Source organism: Pantherophis guttatus, chromosome 1, assembly GCF_059756535.1.
Source record: "Pantherophis guttatus breed Tessera chromosome 1, ASM5975653v1, whole genome shotgun sequence".
NCBI classification, from domain to species: domain Eukaryota; kingdom Metazoa; phylum Chordata; class Lepidosauria; order Squamata; family Colubridae; genus Pantherophis; species Pantherophis guttatus.
The window spans coordinates 249,218,114-249,243,174 of NC_142063.1; the positions used below are offsets into that span (position 1 = coordinate 249,218,114).

A 25,061-nucleotide genomic window follows, 5' to 3' on the forward strand; every position below is an offset into this window, starting at 1 on the left:
ATTAATATTTCAAATTATTTTTTAAAAAACTCTCTACTGTGAATTTTTAAAATGTTGTATTTTGTCTTCTTTGAGTTTTTCAATTTATCTATTGTAGTTACCCCTATTTTATTTTTTTTTAAATAGATTTGGATATCTCGAGTTTTGTCTTATTTTTCAAAAGAAAATAGCCAATGGTCAACATTTTGAAAATTATGGATTAAGGCAATATACAGTCATTCTCATGGTTCTTCTCACTTGTAAACATATCAGGAAGGGAGCTAGTTTGCAAAAATACAAAACAGGAGTACTGGGCTGGTTCTTTCAAAACATATGTAGTTGTACATACAAACATTCATTCACACACTCATATTAATGTACATTTTTAGGAGAACTTTGCTACCTGCCACCATGGGGTCTGTCTACTACCAAAACCTGAATCAAAACTTTTTCCTGAAATAGAAATGCAAAAAAGAAAAAAAGAATATATCATTCTACTGAAGGTTTTTAAAAATGAGATTAGAGATGATTTATAAAGACTTTATGAAGGGTGTGGTGGAACTGCAGCCTTTAAATCAGGCACTGGAGAGAAAAAGAAACAGATAGACAGGTAGTTGACAGACACACACACAAGGAGAGAGAGAGAGGAAGGGAGAGAGAGAGAATGCAGAAGTTTTCAACATTCAGACCAAATGAATAAAATTAAGACCAAAATTATAAAATATAATTTTATAAAATTATAAAATATAATTTTAAAGTGCAATCAGAATATATTGCTCCTAAGTATAACCAAAAATGAATAAATAGTAAAATATTTAATAGCAAAATGTAATAGTAAAATATATTAAGGCTTTATCACAAGCATTTATTTTTATTTTTAAAAAACTCATTTTAAAAAAATGCTGAAGTGCTTATTTCTTTGTTTACAATAGCACCTCTGCCTTCAAACACTGAAAAACTTCAGACCCTCTGGCCACAAAAAAATTATTTAAATGTTTCTTTCAAAAAAACCACTAAAGTTTTAATACCTACCAAGTAAAGTGTATAAATTGGCCCACATAATACTAAAAGAGAAGTTCTTGGTTTTTTTAAAAAATAGAGAAAGGAAATATCAACCTAATGCCACCATGTAGAATGCAATATGATTCAGAGGAAACAACAACATAAAACAATATTGATCATCTCACCTTCTAGTGAAATGCAAGCTTTCATTTATAGAGATATTTTATAATTCCATGGGTATAGATAGATTTATCGTCTCTGTTTTTTTTTTTTATAACATATAAAATATCAAAGTCAGCACAAGAAGGACCGAAGAGCAAAAGCTGAGGTAGAATTTTGCTTTGCTTTTCATTTGCAAATAAACCTATGGATAGACAAGTCTTGTCCTTTTAAAAGCTACTTGAGTAATATTATGATTGGAAGGAATAATTTCTGCCCAGTACAACACAATATGAGAAAATCAAGCCAGTTTACGTTGCCCTTGAATGGTTTAAGTGTTTTGATAAAACAATGCAGAAAGCTTTCATTTCTTTCTACAGACATCTTCAGAGCAGCTGTCAGCCTTTGTAATGCTGCTTGTCAAATTATAGTAACACACTTTGACAACTTTCTGGAAAGATGACAGTCTCATCTGCATACTTCTTGATGTTCACCTGAGGAAAGAAAGAAAAAATCCCTCTCTCTAAACTTTTGTCTGTTAAAACTGGTGCATTATGATTTAAAACCATGCTTTTAAACAGGTGAAGAAAGAGGACTGGAGAAATTACGTACCAGTCGTTTTGATTTCTATAACCTGCAAGGTTCTTGAGTGGACTGTTATGCATCATTCATTCATTCATTCATTCATTCATTCATTCATTCATTATTTATTTATTTATTTATTTATTTATTTATTTATTTATTTATTTATTTTATTTATCAAGTATTGATAAATACTTGTTTATCAAGTATAACAGTACTTGATAAGTACTGTAACAATACAGACATAGACATGGACACATGAAACAGTAACAGTATAGAACTAGACATGGACACATGAAAAAAAATGACACAAATAAAAGGATATAAATAGGCAAAACATAGCCATAAACACATAGAATGATTACATATAAATGGGGACAGTAGGACAGGGATGATAGGTATGCTGGTGCACTTATGCACGCCCCCTTGGGGAGCTCTTAAGAAACGTGAAAAGTCCACAGTGATCATAATTTGTGCACTTGGTAACCATCTTGGATTTACAACCAATTTCTGGCAGAAAACAAACAAAACAAAACCCAAAACCACTGATTGGGGAAGCTGAATTCACTTAATAACTGCATGATTTGCTTAATGATTGCATGAATTGATTAATGACAGTGTGATTCACTTAATGACTGCCATAAAAATTGTTATAAAATTGGTTCAATGATGACTTATGACAGAAATTCCAGTTTCAGTTGTAGTGGTTATAAGTCAAGGACTAACATAAGGGAAAGCTGTAGATGTAGTTTACTTCGATCTCACCAAAATATTTGACAAGGTTCTTCCATGATATCCCAATGGACAAATGGATGAATAAATAGGATCTAGATAATTGTGCAGTAAAGATTTGAGTCTGATGGACTTTGTCAGGAATTTCCTGACAATATGAGCTTTTAAGTAACAGAGCAGTCTTCCTATAATCTCGCTGGAGATTTGCAAACAGAAATTGAATGTGGTAGTGGATTCCTTCACTGAACAAAGATTGGACAAGATGTATAACCTGAGCCGAGGTGGTGCAGTGGTTAGGGTGGAGTACTGCAGCTACTTCAGCTGACTGCTAGTTCAGCAGATCAGCGGATCAAATCTCACCGGCTCAAGATTGACTCAGCCTTCCATCCTTCCAAGGTGGGTAAAATGAGGACCCAGATAGTTAGGGGGCAATATGCTATTTAGTATAGTGTCTTTGGTGTAAGCCACCCAGAGTCCTCAAAGAGTGGGAGGCATAGAAATATGACTAATACAAATAAAATAAAATAATAAATAAGGTTCCTTCTAGTTCATATAGTCTATGATTTCACAGTGTCATCCACCAGGTTTTCCTCAGCTTAATACCATAAGTGACATGACAATGACCCATTGGAGAAGTGAGAGAAATCAGTCATAGAGTTCATTTCCAGCAATGGGTGCCGGAAACTCTAAGCTTTCATCTCTAAATATTCATACAGTCTGAAAGTGTCCAACTCCAATTTTTTTTTCAGTTCAGACTTTGAATGAAAATAATGTGCATTGTATGCTTGAGAGAGCTAGCATACAAAAATGCAGATATTGAGAAAAGCTGGCTCTTAAAGGGTATAGAATCAAGAAAGAGGTGTCCAAGGCAAGAATAGTTTGCGCTAGGGAAAGCTTCATGGGAAGATAGCACATACTTTTTAGGATCTGTATCGGCTGCCAGAAAGCTTCTGAGTATGAGAATTACCTATTGTAAAGAATGCAGAGTGACTCTGGAGAATGTATGAGAGAACTGTTAAGAGGGGAAGGAAGGAACAAGTCACTGGAGGAGAATTTGAAGAAAGAGATTACACAGCCCTGAGATTAAAAAGAATGTACAAAAAGAAATTCAAAATAATCCTGCCTTGATCTGGAGCTTGGAGAGGTTTCCAAAATTTTGCTAATTTATCTAACTGAATAATTGGCATTCCTGAAACCACTCCTATTTCTGTTTCATGACCATTGCCAGATTCAAAAGACTCACACCTGTAAAGCCCTAAATGCAGGGGTGAAATGCTCCCAGTTCAGACCGGATCACCCGATCCAGTAGCAATGGAGGCAGGTGGTTCAGAGAACCGGTAGCAAAAATCCCTGCCATCCCCCCCCATCCCATGCCCAGCTGAGCTGCACAATCATCAGAGGCTTTTTTTTTTTTTTTTACTTTTAAAAGCATTTTTTCTACAACCTCTTTGGCTGAAAAAATGCTTTTAAAAGTAAAAAAAAAAAACTTTTTTTCTTTTAAATGCCTTGACGATGCAAGCTGAGTTGCCTGATCGTCAGAGGCATTTAAAAGAAAAAAAGCCTCTGCCGATCAGGCAACTCAGCTGGGATCATCAGAGCCTTTTGAAAGCATTTTTTTTACAACCTCTTCACCAAAAAGGTTGTAGAAAAAATGTTTTTAAAAGTAAAAAAAAAAAATTGGCCACGCCCACCCAGTCACATTACCCCCCCCACCAAGCCATGCCCACAGACCTGGTAGTAACAAATTTTAGATTTCACCACTGCCTAAATGGCTTTGGTCCTTGCTAACTGGAGTTATCTTCTCCAGGTGGAATTTACCTGGGTTGTGCAGTCTAACCCAGAGGGGATGCTCTGAAAATCTATTTACTAAGAGATGGAAGAAACTTGAAAGAAGAAATAACCTGAATCAAATGGTGTTATATAGAAACAGTCACTATCTTATATAAGGAGATCATAATAAACAAAACTTAGTTTCTATAGTTCACGTGAATATTATCAAAAAATAAAGATGAAGGAGATGTGCACCCATTCATTAGCAACCAAATGGGAGAAATCCTGATATTATAATCCTGTTTGCTATAAAAATAAAAAACTTTACAAAGTTACACAGAGGTTTCTTTTTAGCCAGCGCAAAGAGAAGAGTGATCCAAATACCAAAACTAACCGTAAGCAACTCAGTCAATTCCAAGGGATGAAATGGCTAGTTCAAAAACTTGCACAATGGGAGACAATGAAGAGGAACCATTGGATAGATGTATTTCCTTTTTCCCATCTTTTTTATATTATATTGTTGTTTACATTTAAGAGTGTCTGTCTCTTGTGGTCCTTTATATTATTTGAATGCAGCAGAAAACTTGAATTCTGTTTTATAAGAAAAAAGAAAAAAAAGCTGGGAACTCAGGCAAAACTTTAAGGCATAATTCTTCAAACTCTTCTTGCTACAACACCAGTATCTTTTGATGAGATCTTTTAGCAGCTCAGGGAATTTCAAAGCAGCTTTAAATTTCTTTTGACATAAAGAGCTTGTCAAAGATTTCTCTGAAAGCCTAAGAAAGCATGAAAACAAACACCCAGGCTGAATTCTTAAATGTTCAGCTATTCTGATCATTTTTTTTAAAAGCCTAATCTTAACTCAAATTCAAAACAATAGAGATTCCTCACTTTCAGCATGCATTATTTTACAATGTCATTTGGATTGTGATTGCTACTTTGCAAAGAAAATCAAGTTTATGATTTGTGTGGAGGTGGAAAGCTTTTTTTTTTTTAAAGTACCTAATTTTTTAAAAAAAAATACTTACACCAAGAATGTAAAAAGTAGAGGAAATTAGCTCATATATTTCACTTGGTATTAAATCCATCAAACAGTTCTATTCACAATTCACTCCAGAATTTAAGAAGTATGAAGCTGCTATAGGGAAAAGGAGCTGAGAGAAGTGGACTGGGGCAAGGCTGCGTGAACATGCACTGAATACCTACTTTTCTTTGTTCTTACCTGCATAGAGTGCACAATTAGGACCTAAATCTCTTACACTGCATGAAATTCACAAATTGCCATACAAGATACAAAGGCCATGCAACAAGAAATAAAGGCCACACATTCTTCAAGATCCATCATGAAGTGACTCTGGTGAGTCCAGGGATTAGTAGCCAAGTTACAGACAGATTTAGTAGGGCATTGGTCATAGCAATAGGAATTTAGGGATGGAATGGGCAGCAGGACATCAATCAGAAAAATATCTTCAGATAGCACTGCTGAAGCAATGCCAAAAAGGAATACAGAGGTTTAGTTTGTTGTATGAAATTTGCTAAGACTTTTACTGGTTATTGTAGCATATTTCAAAACACCGGGCACTGGCCTGCTAAAGGTAAACAGAGAAAAATGTGTCCTATTATACTTTCATTGTTTTTGATTTAGCATTAATGTGCCGGAATGACTTGTGACACCTGATAAAGCAAAGGCTCATAAACACATTATAAGGTTACTCCATATACATATATATATATATATATATATATATATATATATATATATATGTATATGTATATGTATATGTATATGTATATGTATATGTATATGTATATGTATATGTATATGTATGTGTATGTATATGTATGTATGTATGTATGTATATGTATATGTATATGTATATGTATATGTATATGTATATGTATGTGTATGTGTATGTGTATGTGTATGTATATGTATATGTATATGTATATGTATATGTATATGTGTATGTGTATGTATATGTATGTATGTATATGTATATGTATATGTATATGTATATGTATATGTATATGTATATATTGCATGAAGAGGCAAAATATACATAATATATAAAGACCAAGGTCTACTTTGTCGTGAAAGCGACTGCCTGCGAAGGCTCCTGGATTGGAGCTGAAAGGCAAAAGCAGAAGCAATGTGCTCCGTCCCATAATTGGGTAGACCAGGTTTCCCCGATAGACCAATTTCACTGGAAAAACATTTAAACTCTCCCCTGGTACAGCTGACAAAGCGAGGAGAAACGGTGGCTTAGAGGTTAATACATCTACCTAATATATGCAAGTAGCCCGGGTTCGAATCCCAGAAGGGTATGGCTTGCCGATGACAGCTAAATAGCTTGAAATAGATCTATACTAGTCTCCCTTTATTTCTTTGTTGATAAAATGTAAATTCAACACAAAAATAGTTTGCTGTGAAAGCGACTGCCTGCGGAGGCTCCTGGATTGGGACTGAAAGGTGAAAGCGGAAGTAGTATCCTCAGTCTCTTAATTGGGTAGACCAGATTGCCCTGATAGACCGGTCTCACCGGAAAAACACCAAGGTCTACTCTAAAATAGAATCCCTCATTGCTATATAGATGGAACTTATAGAAAAAGGAATTGAGTCTTGGTCTCATTCACACAGAACTTTTCCCATCACTACCAGCAGTGTCTAGGCCCTATGTTCTCTAGAGCTCTCTCCAAGCATTCTGGTGATTGCATGAGTGGCTCATGGTATGAGTCATATAGTACATGTATAATGCTGCATCTTTTGTCCCAGAAATCAATGCATTCAAGTTAAGAAGTACAGGTAAACTCCTATTGCCTAGTTAAACAGCTTTCTTTAAGAGCAGGTATACTCCATTTTAGTACGGTCCCAAATGGCATAGAAAGGTGTAGTCATATCCAAATCACCAAGGCTATATCTTTCTTACTGACCCCAGATGAATGCATGGGAGTTCAGTATAGTGATTCTACAACCAATTCAAACCTGCTACACATTCTGCTGAATGCCTTAACAAGGCTTAGTGGAAGAATTTGCCAAGTTCCTAGAATTCTGATTTCATACAATTCCAAGGTTCTACCAAGGTATGTATAGGTGAGACAAAGAATTGGACATCGTGAGTGACAAGTCAGTATCTCTTTTTATAGGAGTTGCCTGTCTAGCTAACATATGGAAAGATACAGTTTAAGACAAAGGGAGACATCATTTTTCATCCATTTTCAATTTTTACAGATTTTGTTTTTTGTACACCTAGTACTCTATAATATCTGAGAGATGAAGATGAGGAAGGATAAAGACAGAGCCAAGCGTTTAGCCTTCTTCTCTTCAATTTTTCCAGGTTTGAGGAGTCTTTATATGAAAATAAATTTCTTTAAGCTTTCTGAGCCAGAATGGAGCTATTTTAAACTTTTGCTGGACCCAAAAAAATGAAACCATTGATGGTTGTCTGCTGCACAATTTAATTTTTGAAGATTATATTTATTGAAATAAGCATATAGGGCTCTAAGGTTCAATTTAGGCTGAAGTCATAGAAAAGTGCTTTTTGCTTTAGATAGCAGCTCGATGAAAAAGCTACTCTAATGGATATTTCTGATGTAATGGCTCTTTTCTCACAAGTCAAAGCTGAGCAGAGAAGAAGTCAGGAAAATGCCATAATAGGCACTTTGCAACAGCTTGTGTCAAATGTTGAGCTGTGATAAAGTTACTCTATGTTATTATTTCAACAGCAAATACTGGAAAAAATGCTTTTAAATGCTATTTGTGTTATTCACTTTCAGTATCATTGTCAATTGCTGTCCAACCATTTGTCCTCAGTTACATCAACTAGTAAGTGACTGTAATTCATCTTTTTGGTTACATAACCTGCAGTAGCATACTTGTTGATTGGACAATTATTGATCAGATAGAAACACCCATGTGACTGGAGTATGAATTTATCTGTGTGATCTTAAGATGGATATGCCCAAATTCTAAGCAGAATGTAATTGTCTTCTTTATTATTGTTCCAGTGTACTGAATTTTGCACAATTTCACAATGAATTTTGCATATGTTGGGTCAGTGGGATTCAAGTAATTTAACTACCGATTCTCTGTCCTAATGATTTCTTCCAACAACCAATCTGCCAAATTGCTCAGAAAGTTAACAACTGGTTCTCCCGAAGTGGTGCAAACTGGCTGAATCCCACCACTGCGTTGGGTGCTCATTAGGAAAATTGCATGCAAATCAGTCTATTTGGGATAGCTATGCATTGTTCTGTCTCCAGCCCATCAGAGTTGGATCACAAGATCTTTTGCATTTGGAAGCAATAACCCACAGTATGAATACTTAAGGCTTTATTCTAAGGCAGTATAAGAAAATAGCATAACAATTTAACATAATACAGCAATCAAAATTATTTAATACAATAAAACAAAGAAAGAAAGTCTTTATACCCCATAAAGGGAATCCATAAGTGATGGCCATGGGTAAACTGCTTTTCAGCCAGTGAACACCCTTCTGTTTAGGCCTGCATCAAAGACCATGGGAATTTTTACTAGCTTACATGGGGTGTAAAAAAGAGGGACACAGTGGCTCAGTGGCTAAAACACTGAGCTTGTCAATTCAAAGGTTGGCAGTTCAGTGGTTTGAATCCCTAGTGCCACGTAATGGGGTGAGCTCCCATTACTTGTCCCAGCTTCTGCCAACCTAGCAGTTCGAAAGCACGTAAAATATGCAAGTAGAAAAAATAGGTACCACCTATTTGGTGGGAAGGTAACAGCGTTCCTTGTGCCTTTGGCATTTAGTCAGGCATTTAGTCATGGCCACATGACCACAGAGACATCTTCGGACAGCACTGGCTCTTCAGCTTTGGAATGGAGATGAGTACCACCCTCAGAGTTGGGAACGACTAGCACATATGTACGAGGAGAACTTTTACCTTTACCTTTACCTTACATGGGGTATTTATGGATTATTTAATGAATTATTACTTTATTAAGAAGTTCCAGTTTCTTCTCAGCAAGTATCAATATTTGAACATTGTCAGCACCTACAGACTAATTCCCATGATCGAGATGAAGACAAAGAAGTTTTCTAATGAGGACCCCGACCAGATTATTCAATCAATCACTGCCAGCTACAAACTTATCATTCTGGGTGACTTCAATGCTAAGGTGGGGATGGAAAGTGACAATTGGGACAAAGTCCTTGGGAGGCATGGAATGGGAAAACTAAATAGCAAGGTCCTGCTGTTTCTGAGCAAATGTGCCAGCCACAACCTGTGTATCACTAAGTTGATGTTCACACTGTCTATGCATCCCACGTCCAAACGCCTACTTGACATGTCATCTCAATCTTAAAGACATCACCACGCCGTGAAAGGTGCTGAATGTTGAACAGATCACAGGCTGATGCAGTCAGTCCTCAACCTACACATAACCCCTTTACATCATAAGCAACCAATTGATAGAAAACCACAAGTAGCATCCCAAAATAATACTCGTAGTTATTATAACAATGGATTTCCAATGCCCCAATTATGCTAGACTCTGAGCTTCCGGATTGGGACTACAGAGCCACCTGCAGTCCAGAGTCTAGGAATGAATTACACAATAATATGTCTTTTTCAAACCCAAAGGACTACGATATACAGTATATAGGTTCTAAACCCCAATTACTCATACCTCTTTCTATCGTCTCTTTCTATGGTCTCACCTCACTGGAATTTGCCAAGAACATGTATATTTTATCCTGTTTTTGAAATGCTTTGTCTCTATTAAGAGACAAATATTAAACTATTAAGCTTAGGTAGCATTTGTTTATGTCAAATGGTGGTGAGTCTTTTTCAGAATTAGGGAGTATTATTTTCCTGAGGTTTCCAGACTGGCAATGAGAAAGATCAAACTGGTCTACAAAGTTGTCCCACCAAAAGCTAGAAAAACAAAATATAACTGAAATATAACCTTTTAGTGAATAACATTAACTTCCTTAATTTGGCATTACACACTCAACTATTCATTGAGATATCAAATTCTATTTACTATGTACCTAAGGGATAGTAGTAAATAACCACTATCCTATTCCTATCTACTAATATTCCAGTCAAATCACCAGCACTACAATTTTTATATAACATATACACCTTATGTATATACTAGGACTTACCAAATTCTTGTTAGTTTGTGCAATTAAAAAAAATGCAAAAATGTTATTAGACTAACTTGTCCTTGCAAACTCAAATATTAGAGAAAGTAAAAGAGATTATTTTATTTCATTTTTATTTCCAGAAAAGAAAACAAAGCTGTACTAGGCAACGGGAAAAGTGAACTAAACCATTTATATTTAATATGCTTCAAATTTGGAGGGTGAATTGCCACAGCAGCCAAATTGATCACAATTATGAGAAAATCAGATCTGGAATAGAATTGTTGAAGCTGCAATAGGATGAGCCTTTCGAACATCTGAACTGCAGAGAATTCCCACCAGCTTTGGAAAGTTTCTATCTGATATTCATTTCTGAACATGTATTTTGCCAATTACTTTTTGATAGGCTTCTGCTATGTATTTCTGATCAATGCAAATTGGAATATGCCTTTGCATATTCAGATCCAATGGAAAAAACTAGATTGAACTGTTATCAGCAGACGCTGAGAATTACCCCACACCTATGAACTGAAATGGAATATAATTGCAGACTCTTAAAGTAAATCTTCAGCATTTGAAGCAAATGACTTGGTCTCTTTTGTCTTGAAAACTTTCTAATTTCAGTAAAATAACTGTATGTCTGCCTTTCCTCGTATTCTATTTCAAAACATAATTAAGATAAATATCAGTCAAAATGAGCTCATACCTGCAGCTAAGCCTGGCAAATTTGACTCCTTCATCTGTTCCCTTTGACCCAGCACAAATGACTTATGATTAGCAGTGTACATGTATTGAATTGCTCATGTTGAGGAAATGTCAAATGGATTTGGTTTTAAAGAAAACATCATGCCTTCTTGAGGCTAATTCACTGACATACCCAAAGGAAATATTGTATTTATCAGGCCACTTTTGCATATATAAATGTCAACATAACTCCATTTACAACATCCAAAACCAGTAATTATTCAAATGAGCATTCTTCCTATATCTTGGCATCTTTATTTTTTTTAAAAAAAATATTTAAACTATGTGGCTTCCCTAAAACTGAAGGAATCATAATATCAACAACGATACCTGTTTTATTCAAATTTCAAGGAATTTGGTGTGCTATTCAGTTCAGAAATTCTTGTCTCGGTGTGAGATATAGTTGCTCTGAGAATATAATGAAATATTCAGCCAACATCATATATGCAATAGTTAAAATAATATCATACGAAATCATTGGTGTGTGTGAGAGAGTTAGAAAGACCCATAGAGAGACAGAAAGAGAAAGACAGAATCTGAGACAGAGAAGCAAAGGAAATGGGATTCCAATTGTGAAATTTCTCTCTTCTGTTTTTCTTTTAATTGTCCTCACTTTTTCCCAAAGCAGTGTAAATCTTGAAAGAATGGGCTTAACAATAGAGCCACAATGTTGAACTTCAGTCATAAATTAAAAAAAACCTACAGGAGGTCAAACCAAGAAAATCTTGGAATAGGCAAGTCTGTCGGGATTAATTATTTTTGCTTTCTTATTTTGCCTTCATAAAGTCCATTTTCAATTCATAAAAATACAGTATATGTATTTTATAGAAAATTCTTACAAAGTCTCCCATAACTAATATGTGAAAATGCTGATTAAACTGCATATAAAGACTATGCCACTCTCTATGCCAGGTTCTCTATCACCCAGACAGCCTTATCCAACTGAGACACCCCGAGGTGATTCAGCATTGAGTGCTTCATCCAGGATGAACCATCATAATCCTCATTTTCTTTTCTCAGCCTGAATTGTAGGAACAAAGCCAAGAAAGAAAATGCATGCAGCTTTATGGTATCTGAGGAATACAAGGATACAATGAGCAGTCAGGAGAAAACAAGGCTTTCTGATTGTAATCCCAATACACAGATTGTGGAAGATGAAAATACAATTTACAATTAAGAACTCACAATAGCAAAGACAGCATAGATGGGTGTAGGCATTTAAAAAAGGATTAGAGTCATGGTGGCCCAGTGGTTAGAATGCAGTATTGCAGGCTAACTCTGCTGATAGTTCGATTCTCACTGGCTCAAAGTTGACTCAACCTTCCATCCTTCTGAGGTTGGTAAAATGAGGATCCAGATTGTTGGGGGCAATATGCTGACTTTGTAAACCGCTTAGAGAGGGCTGTAAAAGCACTGTAAAGCAGTCTGTATGTGCTATTGCTATTGCTATTAGGCTTCAAACTGAAAAGGTGAACAAAAGAATAATGGGAAGGCAGGCCTAACCAAGAAAAAAAAATCTTTGTAGGAAAGCAAGCATTTTGCCTTGAACACAAAAAAAAACCCTTAAATCAAACTCTAATACCATTCTTTCTCTAGATATTTGCTGCACTCAAATATTTGTATGGATTTGAGCATACTAGACTTCACTCTGCAATCTATGGCAGGGATAGGAACATTAGATTGGCTCCTTTCTTTGTCCTGAACTAGCTCATGCTCTTCAGAGAAATTCAAAAATGCAAAAACTTCCATTAAATTCCTCTCTGGCTATTTAATCTAAAGGGGAAAAAAGCTGTGATTGCCAGCTAGTGCTCACTGATTTACCTTTCAAAAAGTTGAGGTAATGAGTACACTCAACTAATGGGGATTTCTAGAAGTTTGCAATTTTAGAGGTGCTCATTAAATACCACCTGATCCTTTTCTTGGCTCTCAAACCAAAAACATCAGTTATTTCTTGATTTATTGCTCATCCGGAAACAAAAAAAAGTTATCTCTGTAACTCACAGGTAAGTAGGGTCAGTTTAAATGTTTCATCTTTTTCCCTGATTGCCTTTCACTTCCCCAACACGATAAGGCAGACATGATTTTTTTTTTCCCCTTAAAAATGTCCGTGCGGTACTGCAAATGAGAGAAATATGCTTCGTTAGAAGTGCCCTAATTTCCGTAATCTATATAGCATAGGATCAGTGGCTTCCATAAGAAACCACATTTAAAAAAAAAAAAACAGTCAAGAGGATGGCACAATTATGTAATTATGTCATGACCTCTTGTATAGCTACTGTAGGTATGTTGCATCACTTGCATATCATCACCTACCTTATCAAAACAAACGCGAAACAAACAAATGAAATTCAGTCAGAGAAAGTCATTTAATAAGCTACGCTGTGAGGGGGATGGATGTAAACAAATGGCGACCCATTGCAGACCCATTGCAGACCCATTGTTAACCCCTGGACATCAAAGGCCTTTGAACATTCTTCTAACACTCACAAAGAGTCATCATTACTGAACTTAAAATGCAGACAGGTTGATAATGGTGGAATTGTCATTAATAATGGCTGCCATCAATTAATTTAAAACCAACATTTTAATAAAGTAACTAAACCAATAGCCAGCCTAGCTGATGGATGTGTATGGCCCATCCATACTTGTTTGTTTGTTTGTTTGTTTGTTTGTTTGTTGAATTTATATGCCACCCTCTCTCTTAGAGTCGACTCTAGGCAGATTATAATTTACAATAATCTTGTTTCCATTCTACAGATACAGAACGGAGCCTAGCTTTCTTCAAGAGGCCAAATGAACTCAGCTGTGTAGATCTTCCAAAGAAAAACAGTTAACCTGCTATGCACCAGACCATACTCGGTTATTAAATTACATAGGTTTTGTATCTTAAGGGATCTTTACATCTCCACTGTGGTGTTTATGTTTTTCACAAAACATTAAAGCAATGTTTCAAAAGGTCACTGTACAGATAGAAAAGGATGGATAAGATGAGAAGCAATAAGGGAAAGCAATAAAGCTGCCTGTGTTCCGGAGACTTTTTCAAATGTATTCATCACATGCTATATTGCAGCAAATCTTGTTAAGGATTTGATGCCATTGCTGTTGGGAGAGGAAGAATCTCACACTCCCCAGTGACGATTTCTGGCAGGGCTGGATAATAAGAAGTTTGACAGTGAATTGAAACCATAAATGAGTTATTGGTTACCTAGAGATGAAAGGAAGGATAGTTCATCATTTAGTCTTTCTGTTATCAAGGAGATGGCAGCAGTTGTGCAAAGGCAAGGCCATCATCTTCAAATATGAGATGCTTTGAACCTTCCCAGTGCTATTTCTGTAGCAGAATTTATACATTAATAAGCTAATCACCCTTCCACACACCTTTGCCTTGTACCACTGGCTGCCATCCATCACCAAGTAGCATCTTCACGTCTTAGCTTCCAGAGGGAGGGGAATTCCAGAAGTGGAGGGGGAGCAAGGCAGGAGATTTTTCCAATGGAAGGCTTCTTTATTCTGTCGTTTTAGGGAAAATATTGAAAATCTAATTTGTAATGTTTCCTCTGAACTAACCTGGGCCTCTTAACTTCTAGAGTTAAGAAGCTCAGCTTTCATTGAATTTTTAAAAATTGAATGGTTTCAAAATACATGCAATAAGATACTTTTTGAGATCAGAATCATTTTTGCACATAGAAAGTTCTAAATTACTGCTTGGGTATTTCTTCTCATCCATTTTCAACTGCCTCATATTGCTGTTCTTCTCATACATGATTCCAGATTTACGGTCAGTGGGGTCCACATTTTAATATGTACGTTCTGGACAAGAGGAATTTGCTAAAAAGTTACCCTTCATGGTGATAGTATAATGACAGCAGTTAATCAAACTCTTTGGAGAAAATGGAAAGAAAATAGAATGCTTCAAATGTACAACTTGATTTAACGACTGTTGAGATAAATATGAATGAAGTAATGAAAATATGCCTTCCTGTGTCACTCCAAGTGCATTACGGAATGGAGATTTTGCCCTCCATTCTTTCAATAATTAGAAAAGTAGTTAAGAAATATTTTAGCCACATATTTTAAATGCTAATATTTTTGCATTTAGGATTTTACAATATTTTTGCTTTAAACTTATGTTTTAGTATGTGTATCTCTGTGTCTATGTGTGTGTGTGTGTGTGTATGTTAGGTGCCAGAAGTATTCAGTTGAGTGGAAAGCAGGATGAATGAATAAATGAATGACAGTGAAATTAATGTGCATCTTTAGTCTTGGTGTGGAGTCACTGGCCTGCAATTCACACATTTATTTAAAAGGCAACCCACTTTATGTGGGTGTAATTCATCTCAATTATACCATACTATAGAAAGAATATTCATGTTAGAGCCAATTCACTGTTCCAACGTTGTCTAATAAGAAGGAAAATTGCAGAATTGGTTTTTTCTATATGTGTGATTTCTGTCACCTGAATATCTTTCCTTTATTCCTAGAAAATTGGGGTGAATGGCAGTTCATTGATAATGATGGAGAGAAATACCATATCATGGTCTTTGCTGAGGTGGAAGAACAAGGAGAACAGGTTTGCAAGGGGAAATGTGCAATAACACCACTCATGAATATCAGTTGCTTTTTAAGAGACAAATTGCTTTGACAGACATTGGCAGACTCTGGATGGAGACTGAGAACTAATGTATCAGGGGTGGGCTCTACTTACCTTTACTACCAGTTTGCAACGGGATCGCGCATGCGCAGATCACCAATAACGATATCCAGGGTGGTGGGCCGGGCCTCCCACTGGTTTTACTACCGGTTCTTGCGAACTGGTCCGAACCGGGGCAACCCACCACTGCAATGTATGTCAGTCTCCATCCAGATTCAGCCAATGTCCAAGGTTTTAATAAATTGTTTTGATCATTACCATTTGTTTTTGTGTGCCCCAAGTTCACTAACCCCATGAGTTTTTGACTATTTTCTTTGCCGTGATAATTTTTCTACCTTTCTGCTGAAACAAGTTTATCTTCTCTAATCCTTGGGCTTCTGCTTTATCTTGTCCATGTATTTGCTTTGCCTTTTGCATCTTTAGGAAGCCTTCTTTTGGAGACAGATTGACATAGATTGGTTGTCATCTTGCAAATGGAGGTTCTTTCATCATTAATCTGTGACGCATTGCTCCATCCTTAAACATACTGTTTCCTACACATCGCACAGATGAGACCACAGTTCACTGGGAACATGATCTGAAAGTAGTTCTAATAACTGGTAGTTCAGATTATGTATTAAATAATAACAGCCATTCCAAGCTATCTGGCAAATCCATTAGAAATAGTTTCTACTGTGTGGGATGCTAATACATATGTGGCACTTGTTTAAACCTTCTAAATTGATTGTTTATAATCATAGGAAATCTTAGCTGCCACTTACAGCCTGCCTTTTATTCTTAACTCCATATTTCATTGATTGTGCCAATAAAATGAGAAAATCTGTTTGCAATGGGTTTAGATGATATGTTGCCTATCTATCCTATGTTAGATTTTAGGTAATTGATTTTTTGATCTGTCTGTGGCTCATCAAAAGAGGCATTATTGTTATGTTATTCCCATCCTATTAAGTGCTTTTTATTAGATGACTATCACATGGAGGGGTATAGGAGATAGTTGAATAAGACATTTACTACTTGGCTTTTCCAGAATGCTGAATGTATAGAAGCAAGACAGAAGAGGAGCTTTCAGTTTGTAGAAAAGAAATGGTACTGCCTATTCCACTAGTGTGCCCCAAGCTTTAGATATCTCTTTGGCAGTTCTTTTTAGCATTTATATGAAGATGTTGGGTGAATTCATTCAGTGGCATGTAATATCATCAGTATGCAGATGATACTCCATTATACATCTCTATCCCAGGAGGGGCAGGTGATGCCATTCAGGAGTTTGCCCTGAGCATAGAAGCTGCCTGGATGGGAGAAACCAGCTGTGATTCAACCCTAGCAAGATGAAGTGGCTTTGAATTGTTGACACCCCCCCCCAAGTGACTTATCATCTTTGATGTGTTAGCATACCACCACACAGGTGCCATGTGCAATTGGGGGGAGGGGTCTTCTTGGACTCAACTCCTGTTGAAATAGCAGGTGGCAACTATAACTAAGGGGACCTTTGCATAATTTCACCTTCTATTAATTGCACCCATTCCTGGACCGGTAGGCCTTGCTCCCTCACGCTTTAATCTTCAATATGTTGTATACAGGGCTGCCCTTGAAGATCATCCAGAAGTTACTATTGATCCAGAATGCAGTGCAGCATGGATATTTGTGTTAAACCACTGCTTTACAGTTTCTCTACAGGTACAATTTGGAATGTTTTAAAGCTCTGAATGGCTCCAGGTCCTTTTAGATGAACCTCCTCTTAAGATCCAGAGGGTTTCTACCAGAGGTAGGTTTCAGCAGGTTCTGACCAGTTCTGGAGAACTGGTAGCAGAAATTTTGAGTAGTTTGGAGAACCGGTAGTAAAAATTCTGACTGGCCCCGCCCCCATCTATTCTCTGCCTCACAATTCCCAGCTGATCGGGAGGAAATGGGGATTTTGCAGTAACCTTCCCCTGCCACACCACCAAGCCATGCCCACCAAGCCACACCCACAGAACTGGTAGTAAAAAAATTTGAAACCCACCACTGGTTCCTACCGCTAAACTTTCCAGAAGACTGTGAAGACCTGGTTTTTCTTCCAGTCCCTGGATTAGGAAGGGAGTGAGCTACCTGGAATTATTACGTATAAAATTAGTAGCCATATAAGTCTTCTAAATAAATAAATAAATGCTTGTTGGGGTTGCCATGGAATTTTAATTACATTTAATTCACAAATTCTTTTTTTATAGCAATATTAACATCTAGGTAAACTCCAATCCCAATAACATCATGGACATATCTATGTAGCAGTGGTGGGTTTCTACCAGTTTGCCCCAGTTCGGGCGAACCGGTAGTGGCGGCAGTGGGAGGCTCCGTCCACCTGCCCGGACATCATCATGGACGCTCTGCACATGTGCAGAAGGTTCTGCCCATGTGCAGAAGGGCTGCATGTGTGCTCACAGTTCCAAACCGGTAGCGAAGGTAAGTGCAACCCACTACTGCTATGTAGTTTTCTTGTCAATAATACCTAAATGATTTGGCACTGCCTTTTTTTTAAAGATTTGGGGTTTTTTATATATATAATTTAGACTGTTGCCTGTATTTCTTGATTGTTTGCATCCAAATTTTAAACAAGTTCAAAACTGTTTACCCCTTTGAAGTCAGCCAAGATTGACGCAATAACAGTACTCACTGTTTATTCATATAATTCCATCTTTAGGTCACAATTTTCAATGCCACTGCTATGGATGTTGGATGAACCTGCAGCTGAAAAAAAAAATGGGGTGGGTTTGGGTTTGTTGGGTTGTTGTGTGAGTCAGTTATTCAGGTTTGTACCTGGCACAAGCCTAGTTTATAGAAGTGGCCAATATTATTTGTCTAGCATTCCTATTAGCTTTCTTTCATGGCTTAGATGGTAGTATAAGTCATCAGTTGAACTGCAGAATGACTGGCCTTATTCTTTATGTCACACCAATTTCTGTGAGTGGAAATCAATCAAATGTTGTGCCTGTTACAATCCACTTCAACCTACGTGTCCTCTATTTTCACTTTATGTTGCAGACAAAATTAAAAGTTTAAATCATAGCTCATTTAATTTGTAGGCAGATGTAAATGACTAGAATAATTAGCTACATTTTAAAAAGAGAGAGATGATTATAGTATCTTGGAAAGAATGTATTCAATTTTTTTTTAGCTGTTCAAAGCTACCATCTGTATTAAAGACATGATAGAAAGTATATTTGTAAAGTAAATAAAATACAGCCTCCTTTATTTTACCAGCAGCAGAATCAAAATTATTTTCCAGCTAAAGAAAGCTTTTATTTGTTTTTTTTAAAAAAACTGGAAAAATGTTTTTTAAATCGCTGGAAACAGAATATTTTCATTTCATCATATGACAAGCAGTTTGAAGGATTACTCTTAAGACATTCAGATAAATTTCAGTTTGTGTTTTCAGCTTTGAGCTGGATCAATTGTTTTTAAAATAATAGCTGAACAGCAGAAAGCAATAGTTGTCTTAGTTTGGAAGGAAAGCTGAAAATCCAGATCTCCATATTTGCTTATACATACTGTACTGGATTTTAAAATGCTAGTCCTTTTCTCCAACTGATAGGCATTTGGTGACAGACCTGGCACAGTTTGTATATATGTCTCAAAAAACAACTGGAAATTGAGAGAAAACCTATTTCAGCAAAATTATGGGTCTGCAATCTAATGCTATGACTCTTTCTTTTTTTATGATATTACAAGAAACAAAATGGAAACCAACACACACACACTTGAATTTTTATGCAGAATTGACTGGAAAGAATGGGAGGCAGGCAAAAATGTATATCATATGGTAGAAAATGCAGGTTATCATCCTTACAAAACTTTTACTTGGAGACTTATCCCAAAACTCATGTGAAGTTTTGGATAGATAAAATGACAGGGTTGAAGCTGGCAATGCAAGATCCCCAAAACTCAAACTCAGTTAAGAGAAAGCTGTTTAGCACCCAGGATGAGAGAGAGAGAGAGAGAGAGAGAGAGAGAGAGGGAGGGAGGGAGGGAGGGAGGGAGGGAGGGAGGGGGGGAGAGAAAGCACAAAACATCATGGGCTGTCCCCTGATACAACTAGATGAGATCGCTAGGGCTAGTTGCCTTAGAAGAGTGAGGAAAATTCCCAGGGAAGACTCTCACCCTGGTCACCATTTCTTTACCCTCCTACCATCAGGAAGGGGATATAGAAGCCATAGCCAGCCACACAAACAGGCTGAAGAACAGTTTTTATCCGTGGGCTGTCAAACTCCTGAATGAGAAATAACTATGTAGTATGATGGACTTCAGGGCCGGCGCAGTGTGTAACATGTTCACACTGGTGCAATAGGAGTAGGTGTTTTGTTAATATGATTTATTGAGTTAGGGATTTTTTGTCTTCACTGTGAGTTGTATTGTGTTGGGGGGGGGTGCACTGAGGGAGCTCAACCAATCTCATTGTACATATGTTGTGCACTGATAATAAAGATTTGAACTGAGGTTGGGGGAGAGGGAGAGAGAGAAAGAGAGAGAGAGATCATTGTCATCATCAATCAGTCCATTGCAGGATGAAAGCCATTTTTAGCATCCAAGTCTAATGGAGAGAGAGTGATGGACCCAACTTACCCATCCATGCCTATTGTAGGACTAGAACCTGAGTCTCCTGGCTTCTCACCACTATACCAAATTGGCTGTCATAAACATAAACAGACATATATCAGATTTCCTCTGCTGTTATATGCAGAATCTCTTCTAATATTCCTAATATTCACCAATAAAGCTATTTACCTTAATTTTCTTATATATATGCAAAAATTGTCAAGCCGCTACACAAGAAAAGATGCTCTGGGAACCAACAAATCTTACACCATTGCCTATAAAGTTAGCCCTTTTCTGCCTTTCATTCATCTCTACCTTTGCAGGAAGAAATGGGAGTCAAATGTTTTTGTTCAATAGGTCCCAAAAGAAATGCTCAATTCCTCAAACTCCCCAAACACACATAGCAGAGACATCCTTGATTTCAGTGGAAGAGTTAAGACTCTATGGTCCAATCCATACTTATGTGGGAATAAATTCCCCAGATTGCAGTAGAGTGGATTTTATCCTACATATACATGGTATGTATCACATTCATTTTTAGCTGTATTGGCATCTGAAGTAGTTGCCAAAGAATAAATGAAATGAAATCAGATCAATTATTAGGGAGAGTGAGATGGCTCATGAAATGACAGAGTATAGGATGTCTGGAAGGGCAGAAAAAATGCTACTGATTTAATGGCCTCCAGAAGTTGTGTGTGCTCCAACAGTGGAGGTTTTTAAGAAGAGATTGGACAACTATTTGTCTGAAATGATATAGGGTCTCCTGCTTGAGAAGGGTTAGGATTAGAAGACCTCAAAGGTCCCTTCCAAGTGTGCTACACTATTATCTTTCTTACCTTCTCTTTAATGTGTCCATGGAAAGCTTTAGAATGAAGCATTGTTGGCTTTTGATGATTCGTGGTCCATTTTCCAAAGGAACCAGGAGAACCACTCAAAAGAAGGAAAGTTAAAATAATGCCACTAGAAAACGATGCTTAATTTGTAATGCTTAAATAAACACGAAGGACACATGTTTAGAATGGCTAGTAGATTTACTATAATGCAGGCAGAAAGAAATGATTGCAAGAAAGACTAAAAGGTGTGGCATTATTCTATTGCCAAATTAAGCAATTCTACTTTTCCATTCTATATCAGGAATCAGTTTTTGTTCCAAAAATCTCTTTGTATTAGCCCAAAGAATCTGTCATACTGTCTGTCCAGCCTTTGGGGTGAGAATTCCCCTGCCGGACATTCATAAAATGATAGCCATCCAAACTGAATACCTAGCATTGGTAAGCATGGATTCCTACTCCTCATTCATCTTTGTCTCTCACTCCCACAGCCCCTAAACCTGCCTGAAGGAGGAGCAAAAAGAAAGTTTCATTGTGTTAACAGAAGTCTAGTTGAACAACATTGGATGTAGCTCAGAGGATATGTGGAAATGTTTCTTAGTTCTAAGTCTGGTATGAACAGACTTGTGAGAGAAGAATAAGTGAAAGAGACTAAACTATTGGGAGGTGAGGAAGGTGGCTGACTATATTCAGAATTTGGTCTTGCTGAAACCTGTGACACGAAGCCAAAACTGCATAAAGACCTCTCATCCTTTCTCAGATATTCATAATAACTAGCAATACTTTTAATGCATTTAGCAGTCCAATAGCATTGCAGTAATATTTGATACTGGGTTGTTATTGGAAACTAACCAAATAGATAGAATTAATCAACATCATTTGGTTGAAATGAATCATTTTATTAGGAATGGTCCAGTACAAGCACCAGTTTTGTTTTGTTTTTGTCTTTTCTTACACATTTACAGCACAACGGTAAATTATCCACAGATTAAAAAACAAAACAAAACAGGGGAGCAGTTCACAAACCATTACATTCTGAGTCTGAATGCCAAAGACAAAATACCAAATTAAGAAGACCAATGTTTGTTAGTCAAGAAAATGAAGTGAGAAAATGAGAAAATGGATGTCTCAGTATTTTTTTAAAAAAACATTGTTTAATATTTGCTAACCGGTTGGGACATTTCTCTGCATCTAACAAACATGCTGAACTCCCCCCAAAAAAGGATTAATCAGGGTTAGAAAACCACTACAAAAGCCCAAAGCTCTAGACTACAATGGAAATCAAATCCCAGAAGATAGCAATGGCAAACCACTTCTCCATTGTTACCAAGAAAGCTAAATTGATACATCTGCATAGTCACCAGGAATTGAATTTGACTCTTGGGAAATTTTGCCACTTACATACTGTATATAACTTATCCTTTCCTTGACTTAAACAGAAGGACAATGGAGCCCACCAGTCAAATATAGCACCGAATGCTTTCCCCTGATAATAAACCATTTGTAGGCTTTAAGGTAAGTATACCTTCCATATTTCTTAGAAGACCTTCTAATAGCACACTAAAAGTACACACAAATAATAGATTCAAGATCAATACATGAGAGAATATGGGCATTGCTTTTCAGGTTTAAAGTGCCTTCTGGAATCATTCTCCCTCAGAGATTAAATCTGTAAATCCACACGGGGAAAGTTGTAGGGCAGTTGTTCAAATATCAGATTAAAATAGCTAATAGCAGCTAAAGTGTGCAGTTTCCTGTACTTCAATGCAAGGTGGGGGTTCTCATATGCCAGGTGTCAGTTTCAAGTCTGTGAACTGATTTATTGAGCACTGATATTATAACAACGTTTAGGCATGAAAATGCTAATTCCTGGCATCTTCCTTACTGAGAAACTGCAATAGATGAGATTGTACCTATCTCCATTTCCCAGTAGCTTGAAAGCACATTACTTTTTGAGCTGCAAGATAAGATTGATGAGAACTAGCAACTTTTTAGGGCAAAGTTACCAGTTCTCATCCATCTTATTTTTCTTCTTAGAAAGTAATGTAGAATATATGTAAAATTTAGTGCATGAAAGGAGATAATGTGATTCCTGTCAGTGGAAGTCCTTACAAAAAAAAAAATCCTTCCTTCCTTCCTTCCTTCCTTCCTTCCTTCCTTCCTTCCTTCCTTCCTTCCTTCCTTCCTTAATTAACATGCTTGCTTATATTACACATTTCTTACATACAATTGTCACTTTTTCTATAGGTTCTGTGTATAAACAGGCAGAACCTATTGATATCTATGTATCTCTTGTAGGTCTTGATCTTACCCTTTCTGTAACCTAGAGGGCTATTTATTATTAGACCTTAAATGTTACCAATTAGTGATGCTTTTTTTGTAGAATACAGCCTCAAATTTAATAGATCATCCAAAAGGTCACTGATAAACATGCAAATAGAACTTCCTGTGGGCCAGCAGGTAATGTTGCCAGGTGTCCACTATTTGAGCAGACAGTCCGCTTTTTTCACATTATGTTCACTATTTTTTTTCACAAAATAGTGGACATTTTTTTTATTCAAAAGCTTTATGATGAAATTAAAATGTAATTTAATATTTTACATATTATTATAATATATTTGATGTTTTGAATTTTAAGTAAAGTTTTGAAGTGATTATTTTAATACGTGTTAAAATGTTTGTAAGAAAATATATAATTTAATTGTAATTTTTTTTATTTTTTTACTACTTAAACACCCCCCACCCCCCGCTTGTCTACTATTTTTTGGAAGCAGACCTGGCAACCCTACCAGCAGGCTGGCAAAAAATGGTTACTGGGTTGACCTCAAATCATCTTCAGATGATTCACATACAGAACTGGGAAAAGGGAAGAATCCTCCTCATAGGAAATGTCACCGAGCTTTCTGCTAAAGGCAGTCATGCTCTCCTCATGGAGGTAAGATTTCCATTGATATCAACAGAGTTGGTTTGGGAAGCATATGGACTCTTCACCATTGTTGGCAGATTCAGTGCAACATACAACCAGATTGCCTGAACAAAGAAATAGGGAAAGGTCTTTCCATCCTTTTGGCAACTATGGATAGCAAGCAGTATATTTCTTTCTTTAGACGTCTTCATTCGACTGCTGTAAGAATCTTGTTGACTAACCTTAAAGGAAGAGTGAAGAGTCAGACCCAGCTTTAACAAGAACATAAAAGTAGGATAAAAGCAAGAATCCTTTAAGGATTTTGGGCTAGTCAGTTTTTATGAAATTTTCAGTTAATTCCCCTCTATTCTTATTTAGTAGAGTTTATTTCTTTATTGATAAAAACCATGATACTTAATTAATCAGAGGGCCTATTTTTCAGAAGCAAATGGAACTTGTCCACACAATATGCTAAGATAACACTGATTAAGTGGAGCCTGTTGGCATTGCAAGGTATCTGGGCTCACGTGCACAGAGAAAGAAAGAAAAATCAAGAAGTTACTAAGCATTGCACATTATGTAATTGATTTTGTTTTGAGGGAAAATAGTCCTTGATTGACTTTGAGCCAATTCTCATGTCTCATCCTTATCTAACTAACAGGGTTGCTATAGTGTTAAAATGAAGAAATTCCTTGATTTCCTAGAGCAGGGGTGTCAAACTCGCGGCCCCACAGGCTGGATGCATCACGCACTGGCCATGCCCATGCCCGGTATAGTGAAGGGGGGAAAAAGTCACGATACATCACATAATGACCCTGTGACAATGTGAGTTTGACACTCCTGTCCTAGAGGTAAGTGAAATAGAAAATGGCTATCAGATCTGCATTGTAAAAATCCAGATAACCAAAGTGAAAGTGATAATCATTTTTGCAAATGACTTCATACATCTCTAATACAAAATACAACAATACGTGCATGAAAACAGAGAGTTCAAGTGGAATTATAACTGGATAAAGTATAAG

At 36.7% G+C, this 25,061-nt stretch overlaps 1 long non-coding RNA gene across 4 annotated transcripts in view; it reads right to left on the reverse strand.

The window, feature by feature from the left end:
- Positions 1-1,456: 1,456 nt before the first annotated feature.
- The window catches only part of LOC117660877 (uncharacterized), a 31,542-nt gene continuing 7,937 nt past the window's right edge, over positions 1,457-25,061 (reverse strand). The window contains exons 1-5 of one of the 4 annotated variants that reach the window (XR_009621825.2): positions 20,332-20,398; positions 18,386-18,459; positions 14,466-14,597; positions 13,089-13,202; positions 11,416-11,495 (exon numbers count right to left, since the gene is read on the reverse strand). This is a non-coding gene — a long non-coding RNA (uncharacterized LOC117660877). Of the gene's footprint in view, positions 1,635-11,415; positions 11,496-13,088; positions 13,203-14,465; positions 14,598-18,385; positions 18,460-20,331; positions 20,399-25,061 lie in introns of those variants that run through there. The other 3 variants (XR_009621826.2, XR_009621823.2, XR_009621827.2) reach the window with 3 other exon arrangements.